The following is a 13,149-nucleotide window of genomic DNA, read 5'->3' as shown; positions in this document are numbered from 1 at the left end:
ATCCCGAGAAGTTACGTCCAACGGCTTTGTTTCATTTTCCCACATTTGTGCACTTTCACAGATATTAAACAGTTAATAAACCACCATTATTACACATTTAAACCTGAAGAAACACTAAATAGACAAAATAAAACAAATCACACAACTTCACTCCTCGCGTTCCCGCCAAAAAACCCTATTGACGGTGCTTGCACTGCTTGAGTAATGCTTTCAACACCGTCGATATTGACATTCTCCTTGCTATACTTGGTTCTCTTAACGTATCGCCATCCGTAGCAGATTGGTTACCTGTCTGGTCGCCGGTAGCGTGTTCGCATTGAAGATAATTTTTCTTCACTGTGTGACGCACGCGTGGGTGTTCCGCGGGGTTTTTATTTATTTATTGCTATATGAAAATCTTTGTGGGGGTGAGAAATAATAATGTTAATTATAAATACCTAGCGGCACGGATACAGCTAGTACTTAATGTAACAAATTAGAGCAAATCTTATGGGCTGCAAATAAATCCGACAAAGACCTAGGTCATTATTGTCGGTGCGCTTAGAAGGATTGCGACAGTTCATCATCATCAGCCTGCGGCAGTCTACTGCTGGACATAGGCCTCCCCCAAAGCTCGCCACAGAACCTGATCTTCGGTTTTACGCATCCAGTTACTGCCAGCAGCCCTGCGCAGGTCATCGCTCCATCTAGCAGGAGAGCGTCCTACACTACAGCCGTTTAGGAGGAGTTCAGTAACAAATACACGCACAGAAGAAATATATATATATTAAAATGATACGAGTTTACTGGTGGTAGGACCTCTTGTGAGTTCGCGCGGTTAGGTATCACCACCCCGCCTATTTCTACCGTGAAGCAGTAATGCGTTTCGGTTTAAAGGCTGGGGCAGCCGTTCTAACTATACTTGAGACCTTAGAACTTATATCTCAAGGTGGGTGGCGCATTTACGTTGTAGATGTCTGGGCTCCAGTAACCACTTAACATCAGGTGGGCTGTGAGCTCGTCCCCCATCTAAGCAATAAAAAAAAAAAAAGATTTATGTTGCAGGATCCTTAAGACGGCTGCGAAATTTTCTCTATTGCCACCAAGACTGCACTTGCAGAATCTTTTCTTCTCTCCATCCTTGATTATGCCGATATTAGCTATCTTGACCTCACCGAAGCACGATTAAATAAACTTGCGCCTCTTAAAATTTTCTGCTTATGTATTATATTTGGCTTACGAAAATATGATCACGTCTCGGAGTGCCTCGCCAAAATGGCCATATTCTCTATTTGCTTTAGCCTGTTCTCTTTAATTCTTCCTCTCCTTCTTATCTCAAAAGACGCTCTGCGTTTATCCGTGATACACATACTGTATCCCTAAGATCATTAGAAAACATGCAATTAATGATGCCAGTGCATTCGACAAGGTTTTACGATCATTCCCCGGTCATCGTTCTCGTCGAACCCGTCGCTTCAGTGGGTCGCGGTTCCGATCCGGTGGTAGATTCTGCGAAGCACGGTTCTTGCTAGGGTTCGTGTTAGCAACGTCGTCAGGTTTGAACCCCGTGAGCTCACCTACTAGTTAAGGTTACGCTGATATAGCCTCTCAAGGCTATCAGCTTAGGTAGGGAAAAAAAAGGTCATTCCTTCGCCGTTCAAGCTATTCGTTTGTGGAATGCTCTTCCTTCATACGACATTACCACATTATTTACTTCAATTGTATATATATCTATGTTTCATAGGCGTTTTAAGTATGTTTTATATGTAAATTGTTTATTCATAGTTGTGTAAAGAAGCAAAACTATTATTACGTTACATTGTGTATTTGTATGTATATTTATAAATGTATGTGTCGGAGAAGCCACAATTATTACACACATACATCATCATCAGACATCGTAGGGGCGAAATAGGGTCATCGAGCTAAGACAAATATTGAGTAGTTACACCAATCACGCTTGTTTTCTTAGAACTGAGAACAATTTAGAAATCTTCTCTTGACGTTAGCAAATGAAAACGAATGACAGTTCGAACGAATGACAGAAACAAAATCTAATTGACAATAATACTGGCTGGAAACAAAAATATTGGCAATATTACTGGCTGGAAACAAAAGTAATTGACAATAATACGGGCTGGAAACAAAACTAATTGACAATAATACTGGCTGGAAACAAAAGTGATTGGCAATAATACAGGCTGGAAACAAAACTAATTGACAATAATACTGGCTGGAAACGAAAGTAATTGGCAAAAATGCTGGCTGGAAACAAAAGTGATTGGCAATAATACTGGCTGCAAACAAAAGTAATTGACAATAATACTGGTTGAAAACAAAACAAATGATTTTTTTTTACAATTTTTACGACGCGATTATTTTTTTCAAAATAAATGATTATTTCACTGTACATTCATACTTTATGGACAAATTTATAAAATGTACATAAAAATTAAATAATTTTGTGTAGGTATAGGGTTTGGCTCTGCTTCTCACTTTATGTTTGACTCAAGGCTCCATTACTGAATTTATTTAGATCTAATCATCGCATTTTGGCAAACAATGGATCTATTCGATGAGAAATAGTCCGCTTGGAATGTTTTCTCAAAACAAATATCACGACTATAATAAAATTTAATGAAAAACGGAACGTACTCCGGAATCACAAAACAGCTGCTATACAAGACATCGATATGTAGATGGCGCCACTAATAGCTATCGGGCAGTCTCCGCCCGACCCCCGGGCTGTGTTGGGATTGGCACAAAAAAAAGAGTCCGTAATTAATAGAAAGAAAGAAAAAACCCGCGTCTGTCCATGATTACATGTTAATGTAACGAAGAAAAAAAGATTCAATTAACATTTCTAACTGAGATGTTATTAAAACGGTTGTTTAATTTACAAATAATGAGGAACTAATGTGATTTGCCGATCGCTTTGATTTCATTAGTGTAATAGTGAAATAAAATATAAATAATTGATAACGTTCGATGTGTTTTGTGTTGGTAACGCAGTCGATTTAATAAAATTTTGTTTAATTTATCATCGAGCGGTTTAAAAGCGTACAGTTTTGTAAGTTATGAATTACATATTATATGCTATTTTTAATTTCTTTATTGCTCTCAATTCTACTAGGAGAGTTCGCTAGGAACATAACACTTAATATTTTTGTATGGCATTTTGGATTGTGATATTTTGTTTTTTAGCGTCATTTGTTATAAAAAAATGTTCCTTTGCACGTATTGTAATGCATGTTGTGTTGACTTTTGTTTAATTTCTATTTTTATTGTCGTGATTTGAAATATAAATGTATTGTTTTTTTTTTTGCTAATTCACGAATAAATTATTTTTCTGCTTGTCTTTTATTTCAAAGCCTATAATTAGTGTATCTTTAACACGAATATTATTGAATAATCTTTTGCCAGTGTATTTTTGTTAATTTCCCAAGCACACATAAGTATGTATATACCTATACATATTTCTAAAATATTACGTTTGTTGTTAAGCTATTGAATATAAATTAATAGGTACTATAAGAAGCCATGATGTGTAAAATACTGTCCATATACATATTTATGCGGCTCGCCTAAATTAGGTAATGTATTCCCAAATTTATATTACTTAAGACCTTTTTTTTAAAAATGAAGACGTGAGTGGATGAACGGTACCGGTAAAATGGGGCGATTAGGGATTGAGAGGCGAATCGGGAAAAAACCGGGAAAATATTTCGATGCTCAATATAAGTTTTATATTCGTTGCAAAATCTTCCATTTTTTGTAGTTTAATAGTAGAATGTTGAAAGTTCACAAAACAACTCTGAACATGCATGATAATAGCTGCTAACTTATAAAAAATCGCGTTTCAAATTAACTTCCTGTGGTGGTAATTATTTTAGTGCTAGAAACTTTGCTCTCTTTGATTTATTTGATAATAATAGAAGACGACTATGATTTATAAACGTTATTTAGTGTTTGAACCAGCATATATATTAAAGGTAAGTCTCAGTTGTTATTGGTTTTAATGTATTTGATTAAATAAAAATACATGTAAAAATCTGTTGTTTTTGGGGATATTGGGGACGTCTTAGGTACAAATAACAACGAAAAAGAGGTCAATTGGGATGAGAATACGTGAAATGGAAACGACCTAAGTATAAATAGGTACAGGTTTGTAGGGTTGTCTATGTAGTTATAACAATATTTTTTAAATTTGTTGGTAAAAATCTGGTTTATTCGAAGCGAAATTGGGAATAAGTCTTTAGTTGAAATAGATAAGCAATTTAATATAAGTAAGTCGATTTTGCAGAGACATGTAACAAGATCAATGAAATCTCAAGGTGGACAAAAATGTCTAAGTAATACATAATAAAATATTTAATATTTGTTCAGAGTAGGGGTATTCATCTGATTAATCCATGGAATAACCGACACACCTAATCTCTTAACCCAGATAGAAATATCAGCACTGTCGATTGCACCTATAATTGAGGTGATGTCTGCCATGTACTTTTGTCAGTTTTTCAATTTTTTTTATTGATGATCACTTTGTTGGTGCAACTAAATAAATTAATTAATTAAAACTATATATAAAAATAAAAGTAGTACCAACCCTAGCAAATTTCTCATTTCGTCCCAATTAACCGCAATTTTCGGGTAAATAGGGATTACACCTATTTTTGCATTTTTTGCTTAAACTGGAATGCTAGTTGTATAATTTTAAATTAGACAACAAAGATGCCCCCAAGACTCAATCATTTTGATCCTTATATAGCATTTTATACATCAACAACTACCTTAAAATTGCTCATAAAGTTGGAATTTGTCCCGAATCGCCCCATTTTACGGTACACTTATTAAGATTTTTGAGTTTTTACAATAGATTATGGTGTTATGTGCCCATAAACAATAGTATTAAACCTAAAAATTCCGGATTTGAACGCTATTTTTAGAAATTGGATGTGATGAAGGAGTTACCATGTACGAAAAAAAATACAAGTAACAAAAGTTTGTTGCCCGTTTTCTCAAAATTAATAAATTGTATCATGTTATTATCCCCTTCATCCACTCGTGTCTTCAATTATAATCGTAAAAAAAAAATCTGATTAAGTAGGTACGTACCTACCGCACTAGCGATGTACCGAAAAATAGGTAACCTACCCATTAAATTCTGATTGGCGGTAGGAACGGCAGAATTGTGGTGCTCCTATGAACTCACAATAAGTCCACTCCAAGAGTATTAAAATCACAGAAGAATGGGGAAATTCGTCTTCCTTCCGATGAATAGACTTGTTCAAGTCGACGCGGTCTAAAAGATAAGACGCCCGGTGCTTTCGTATCGGGCGAAGCGACTGTCGAATTCCAAATCCAATTTTTCGAATGACATTTTCACGAGCAATCAATTACAAATTTAGATCAAATTGAAAAATTCGTAATTACTGGACGTCTTATGAACAAAACGAGGGGCGACCAGCCATTGTTTGTGCTATGGAATTGAGACCCCGAAACTCACGTCTCAAGATGGGCAGCAGATTTACGTTGTAGATGTCTATCGGCTCCTATAACCGGGTGGGTCGTGAGCTTGTATAAACTTTCATCTAAGCAATTAATACCTTATTAGGGATCTTTGGTCTACATTTTCTTGAGCTTCGCCAAATCTCGATGAGTGGTTGAACAAGCGCGAACTTGCACGGATTGGCAAAACCGTCTTAAATTGATTAGCTAGATTTTTGCCGTAGGTAATCAATTAGGCTATATACATATATACGTTCTCGTTTCAAAGATCAAATCATGATATTCCACTTGTACCTCACCCTTCGGCGTCTGGAGTAAATTCTAAAAATAATCTTAACACTTAATTAAAAGTAGATATTCGGAATAAACTCGCATTCTTTATTGTAAACTAGCTGACCCGGCAGACTTCGTAGTGCCTCAATCGATAAATAAAAGACCTAAACTTTTGTATAAAATAATATACTTAAAACAAACAAAAGGAATCCGTCCGACGGGGGACACATCAAAGGAAAAACAAAATTGTTATTTTTATTTCATTCCGAGCATTTTCATATTTATCTACCTTTTAAAGCTTCTCTGGACTTCCACAAATTATTCAAGACCAAAATTAGCCAGATCGGTCCATCCGTTCTCGAGTTTTAGCGAGACTAACGAACAGCAATTCATTTTTATATATAGAGATAAGTATAATATATTATTTCCGACGTTAACACGTTGTACGCTTTACGATCCACCGGTGGGCCTAACCTAGGTACCTACTATACCATTGGGGCCAACCCAAAATCTGAGTGACAGTAATTTTTTTTTATTTCGTTTTCAAAGCTTTGTCGTTCTGGACACTTTCCCCGACTGCCCCTAGTGTAAATCCACCACTGCTGATACTATCAATACCAGGTCAGGGTATTAGAACGAAGCTACAACACTATTGTATGGTCATCGGTCCTTGACGCGCGTGCGAATTGTCAAGATGATCGGACGCCTTGGGAGTCGCTGGAAATCACGTTCAAATAAATAATAGTTTAAGAAACAATGATTTTATTGTGAAAAAAGCGTGGGGTGCTTTTCAGGATATTATCAAAATAACCCTTCTACTCATATCTGTTTACAAAATATTTATAACTGATAGCATGCACCCCACGCCTTTTTTACAATAAAATAATTTTTTCTTACACTATTTTTAATTAAAATTTATTAAACTGTTTTTTCTATTTTTTAGTTGGTTTTTGTATAAAAGCGTATTTTGTTAGTTTGTTTAAACTATTATTTATTTTTTATTTTTTACTTGAATTTTAATATTTTCTATATTTTTTTTCAATTTATTTTTAAATTTCAATTGTCATCGGTCCTTAATAAGTATACCAAATTTTGAGTTAATCCGACGTTTTGAAGGGGGTCAAAATCATGTTCAAAGATTTCGTTACAAACATACATAGTCAGGTCATAAATTCTGTCACATGTTTAAAGTAAAATAATTGAAACAAGTTTATTCATTATGTAACCATTCATATACCAAAATGAACTTAATAAAACATAGATTCTTATGACACTAAAGTTTATTCAAAATGACCTCCGTGATTTTGAATACAGGCCTTCAATCTGCGCGGCCAGTCGTCTATCGCAGCACGAACGAGGTCCATGTCAATATCGGCGGCTGCCTTAATCAAGGATGTCTTGAGTGACTCCAAATTGGGATGAGGCTTTGAGCACGCCTTTTCCTCCAAGTGTTGCCATATCTTGTAATCTAACGGATTAAAATCTGGACTGGAGGAGGGCCAGTCTTCGTGCCGGATGAAGTCGATTTCACGCGCCGCCAGCCAGTCTTGTGTGCTCTTCGCTCTATGAACTGGCGCCGAATCTTGTTGGAATACCCAGTGCCTGTTATTGAACATGGTATGAGAAACAGGTTCCACAAGGTTCGTCAGGACTGTATTTTGATACACAACTGCATTCGTTTTTACACCTTTCTCACAAAAATGTACCTCTGTTAAGCCCCAATAAGAAACTCCCAACCATACCATGAGCGAGGATGGAAAATGACCTCGTTGGACACGCGGAATACGGTTGCTCGCTTCTTCATTACTGTGTGCGTACACCTTATCATTTTGTTTGTTGTAGCTCTCTTCTACGGTAAAAATTTTTTCATCCGAAAAAAGAATTTCCCGATATTTTTTTCCCGCTTACCGCTTCAACAAAGCGCGGCATCTCTTCAGTCTCAGGTCCATTAGACGAGCATTCAAACGATTTCCTGTTTTTCTTCGATATGCCCGAAGCCCTAAGTCTTCATTTAACACACTTTTCACCGTGGTTCTGCTTAACCCCATCTGAAGGGCCAACAGTTTCTGCTTACGTTTGGGATTTCTTTGAATTCGCGCCTTCACAGCTTTTATCACTGCTGGAATCCTAACAGACCGAGGGCGACCACTTCTTGACCTGTCATCTACACTAGAGTCTTCATTGTATCGTTTGATGGTACGATAAACGAATCTTTTGGTTATATTCAAATTTTTCAGTATGTTAAAAATTTGAATTGGCGCGTAACCGCAACGATGCAACGCAATAACTGCAACACGGTCTTCTTTAAGCGTCCACTCCATATTTAAAAATGAGTAAAATTCTAAATGTATACTATTTTTATTTTCATGAACAATTCCAAATTCGGGTTCAATAAACTTTTTTGTGGCCAGCATTCTAAAAGAAAAGTTTTTACTGTGTGACAATACTTATGACCTGACTAGGTATATTATACACTAACATACATAGGTAAGTCTGAAGCTAATAAAAGCGTATTAAAAAGAATTCGATTACAAAAATAGAGAACAGAGAGAGAACATATATTATTGCACACCAAAACACAATTAACATTATAAAACAGTCAACAAGCAGATACGTTTGTACATCCCGAGGGGGAGGGTGATGGGAGAGATATGCTCCGCACAAAATGCTACACTTTCCCCCCTTTGCCTTTCCATGAGTTCTGTCTCATGCGAGGTTTGGACGTGGATTGTTGACCGACAGTAGGGCTTAGTCGGTTGGACTCCGACATGCTCCGCCCGCCATCCCCAGTGGAGGGCAGAATTCCGGCGATTTCCTCCAGAACAAAAAAAAAGTTTGTACAATAGGCGGTCTTATCGCTAAAAGCGATTTGTTCCATACAACCATTAATTAACGGAAGTTCTGGAAAAGATAAAGATGCAGCAGCAGTTATTAATAATACATTATTGAAGAAAATACATACATACAATAAATAGATATATACCTACCGTTAAATTTAATATGAAATCACTATATGATTTATATACCAATATACTTACATAAACTTAATAAATCAACAGTATGGATTGAGCTTAAACAAGCAAACAACGCTAGGCGGATGAGTAATGTTCCTTCGCCATTCTTTTAAAGCTGCTTAAAAGTTGGAGTACTTACTGCATTCAATTACAAGCTAATAAAATCGTATTATATAAAAGACCTGTTGAAAATGTTTAGGCTTTAAGCAGTCGATCTTGACTGCTTCAAGCTGCCCGTGTGGGGCGGGCCTTAGAACTCATATCTCAAGGTGGGTGGCGGCATTTACTTTGCAGTCGTAGATGTCTATGGGCCTCGTAATCATTTAACATTAGGCGGGCCGTGAGCTCTGCCATCCATTCTATAAGTAAAAAAAAGAAAGAAAAAAAAACACCTGTGGCACTCGGGGACTACCGCGATAAACCTATTGCATGGCATTTTTTATCAACTTATGCAATTATAATTAGACAATAATAATTTTATATTAAAACAACAATAAAATAAGACCACGCTATATTTATAAACATTAACAAAAGCAAGACGTTAACTGTCCCCTTCACACTCATAAGCTAGACCGCGCGAGAGAGAGATGGGCAGACTTTTCATGTTGCGCATGCAATGCGATGTCACGCCGTGCGCTTATTTACAAACACTACACAAGCGCAACGTGTGAATGTGTTGAACGTTGAGCTACATCGTAGGCGGAGTGGGGGTGTTAGGTTTTATTTTCGTGACGGAATTTCTCGATTCGGTCCCCGCGGTCAAAGCCCGCGATAAAAGCTATGCAGCTTAAAAAAGTTCCGAACAATATTTAGCCCGCATTCGCTTTTGAGCTGCTAGATGTCCTTCGGAGGCGCTCTTGCAGCTATTCGCGAGACCCAACCCCTCATGGCCGAGCCCAATTTGGACCGTCGGTCTATCGAGCTATTTCAGTCGCTCAGCGAAAAAACTTCCCTTTATTACCCCCAACTTTATAAACATAAGTTAGGGCGGTAATGTAATGTAATGCGGTGGAGGAAACCTTGAATCTCGGGGTCAGTAGCGACATTCACCTTAACCGTATACTCCGGCAGCGAGGTGGTTAAAATTAACTGGTTTCTTTCAAATTGAAATGATTGGTTAACTGTTATAATTACGACGCTTGTAAATAATTGCTTAAAACGTTACCTATTTAAGAAAATTAATAAATGAGCTACTCCCACTTTTCTAATAGGTATAATTGCGAGTGGCTATTGCCGAACTTCCTCCGCTCATCGTTCTCGTCGAAATCGTCGTTTACGACGAAGGGCTCGACGAGTAAATTAACCCACAGACACAACCCACTGAATTTCTTGCCGGATCTTCTCAGTGGCTCGCGTTTCCGAACCGGTTGTAGATTCTCCGAAGCACGGCTCTTGCTAGGGTTCGTGTTAGCAACGTCGTCAGGTTTGAACCCCGTGAGCTCACCTACTAATTCGGTGAATCTAGTATAACCCCTCGAGGTTACCAGAATAAGTAGGAAATTGAAAAAAAAAACGCTCATCCATTCCGGCTTGATCAGCCGAACAGAGCGGAACTTTCTGTTATTATTGTTACTAGTGACCCCTCAGTAGTCGAAATTCGACAATAATTAATTGAAACTATAAGTTTGTGCTCTATTATGATTCTATTGTGAAAGACTCTTAAACTTCTTTAATCACAGATTCGCCAAGACTACACTTTAGAGTTAGACAAATATTAATAAAGGCAAACAATAAATTAATCTACTCTTAATTTGGCCACAGACTGTAAGCAATAAGATTAGTTTGACAATAAACAAATAGTATGAATGCGTGTGTGTGTCAAATACATGGTAGTGTGTGTTATGTTTTTTTTTAATTGATTTTAATGTATTTTTATGCATAAATTAATATTAACATTCTGCACTTCTTTTCTATATTGTCTATAAGCGTGGGAAAAGTTACGAAAATTCCGTCCGCGCAATTTTCGTAATAAGGGGTACAAAGTTCTTGCTTCACGTATTAATATATACCTAGTCTTGCCATAAATACTGAGACAAAGGAAAAAAAAATTATATTGCAAATAACATTTATTACTTTTACAGTGTGTTAGTTTAATACATAAATATAAAACAATTTAAAGTATAAAAAGCTTATTCGAAGTGGTCTCCATTGGCTGCAATACAGTCCTTTAAACGTTGAAGCCAGTTATCAATAGAAGCACGCACTCTTTCCATGGGAAAATTTTTCACTGCCAATCGTATGGATTGTTTTAGGGACTCCAAATTATTATGGCGTTTAGAGCAAGCCGTACTCTCTAAAACTGACCATAAATCATAATCCAGCGGATTAAGATCGGAACTAGACGACGGCCAGTCCTCAGCTCTGATGAAGTCCGAAACGTTCGTTTCCAACCAAGACTGCGTAGACCGAGCTTTATGACCTGGCGCCGAGTTTTGCTGGAAGGACCATTCTTGATTAATGAACATGGTGTTGTTAAGGGGCTTCACTACCTTCTTAAGAATGGTATCTTGATACACTTGTGCCGATGTTTTGATACCTTTTTCACAGAAGTATGGCTCAGTCACTCCTTCATAGCTAATACTCCACCAAACCATCACTGAAGTCGGATAGTGCCCACGTTGCACTCTGTCGACTAATTGGGAAGCTTCCTTAGAGCTTTGAGCATAGATACGGTAATTTTGTTTCTTAAAATATTGCTTAGGAATTGTAAAAATTTTCGAATCCGTAAACAATTTTTTTTTATGACTTCCCTTTGCGTACCGCTTCAGTAGTTGTTAAATTATCAGTTAAGAAATGACCAGTACGTCTCTTATAGGCTGCAAGTCCTTAGTCATCTTTTAAAATACGCGACATGGTTCTAGGTGCTATCTTCATCTCCCGAGATAAAATCTTTTGCTTTCGGACAGGATTTCTTCGAATTCTTTCCCTTACTGTTTTCGTACGAACACTACGTGGACGTCCAGATCTTTTTCTGTCACAAACAGAGGAGGTCTCATTGCACCTATTAATAGCCCGGTACACAAACATTTTACTAATACCAAGCGTATGGAGAATTTTAAAAATTGCATTTGGCTCCATACCTACTTTGTGTAATGCAATCACAGCGATTCGGTTCTCTTTATCACCCCACTCCATTTTAATGTCGCAAAATATTGTACAATGTATTGGTGCCAAAATGAGAAAACTCAATGAGCAATCATATAAAAATGACAGATTCCAAATTCAAATGTAATATTTTGTTTATTTTTAATTGTAACATTATTTATGACCATACTAAGTAGATACAATTGAAATTCAATAAAAGGATTATTCGACGCTGAGAAGTTTTGATTACTGTCATTATGAAGAGCCGTGGTAATAACGAGAGAATGAGGCCAACAATGCTGACGTCATTATTTTTAAAAACAACATGGCGCCACTCACACCCTCATACACAATTGTCATCTAAATATGTACTGTACGCCAAACTTTTTCTCCGCGGGTAATAGTAAACAAAGCTATAAAACACATATATAAACTCTTGCTTACATTATTATGTTTGTGTGTATATTTTAGTAATTGTTTTAATACACTACGATCTAATTTCAACAACCCTGCGAATGCTTTAATAACAAAAAATAGCTGAGCAAAATAACGGATAGATATCTTAATTTAGGATCCCTTGTGTTATGGGCACCAGAGGCTGCCATACATAATTATATGTATATTTATTAATTTATTTATTTATTCAGTTGCACTAACAAAGTGATAATAAAAACAATGACATATTGTCAATAAGTACTTACATGACAGGTGTCACCTCAATTATAGGTGCAATCGACAGTGCAATAGTTGACGACATCTTGAAATTAGAAAAGTAAAAATAATTGAATGGAAGGAACAAAAATTTTTTGACATCTCAGAGCCTTAGAATTCATACATTTTTTTTTCATATTTTGGCGGTATTTACGTTGTAGATGTACATGGGCTCCAGTAACCACTTAACATCAGGTAGGCCGTGAGCTCGTCCACCGATCTAAGCTACAAAAGAAAAAAAATGCTATTAGTTAAATTTATAGATCGACGACCTTACAGGGAGTAAATACGTAAAATTTTTAAATTGCCTATATCTATACGTCATTAATTTATGAGTTTAGATTTGCTATTGAGATGATTTACTACAGACACGGAGCAGGTGATCAACCAGTCGAGAAACCCTCGATAAATACTAATAAAAATATTTGGTCTAGTGGAAAATGTGTTCCAGTCAAACGTCCCACCTACAGAGATTCATTTCAGCAATTATCACCCCTAAGTCTTTAGAACAAAGTTCGTTTTCTGATGGTAGTTAACGAGACATGGAATCTAGAGAATCTAACAATAATATCTGGATATC

General features: G+C 36.6%; 2 protein-coding genes across 3 annotated transcripts in view; both read left to right on the top strand.

Moving 5' to 3' along the window:
- Window positions 1-13,149, top strand: part of LOC134201268 (uncharacterized) — a 395,935-nt gene that overhangs the window by 343,806 nt on the left and 38,980 nt on the right. The window lies entirely within an intron of this gene.
- The window catches only part of LOC101740782 (Kv channel-interacting protein 1), a 49,512-nt gene continuing 36,775 nt past the window's right edge, over window positions 413-13,149 (top strand). For both annotated transcript variants that reach the window (XM_004927289.5, XM_062675786.1), the window contains exon 1: window positions 413-3,049. The gene's annotated coding sequence lies outside the window, so the exon portion shown is untranslated. The remainder of the gene's footprint in view (window positions 3,050-13,149) is intronic.

Source organism: Bombyx mori, chromosome 24, assembly GCF_030269925.1.
Source record: "Bombyx mori chromosome 24, ASM3026992v2".
Classification (NCBI taxonomy): Eukaryota; Metazoa; Arthropoda; class Insecta; order Lepidoptera; family Bombycidae; genus Bombyx; species Bombyx mori.
This window is presented reverse-complemented; position numbering and strand designations above follow the sequence as displayed.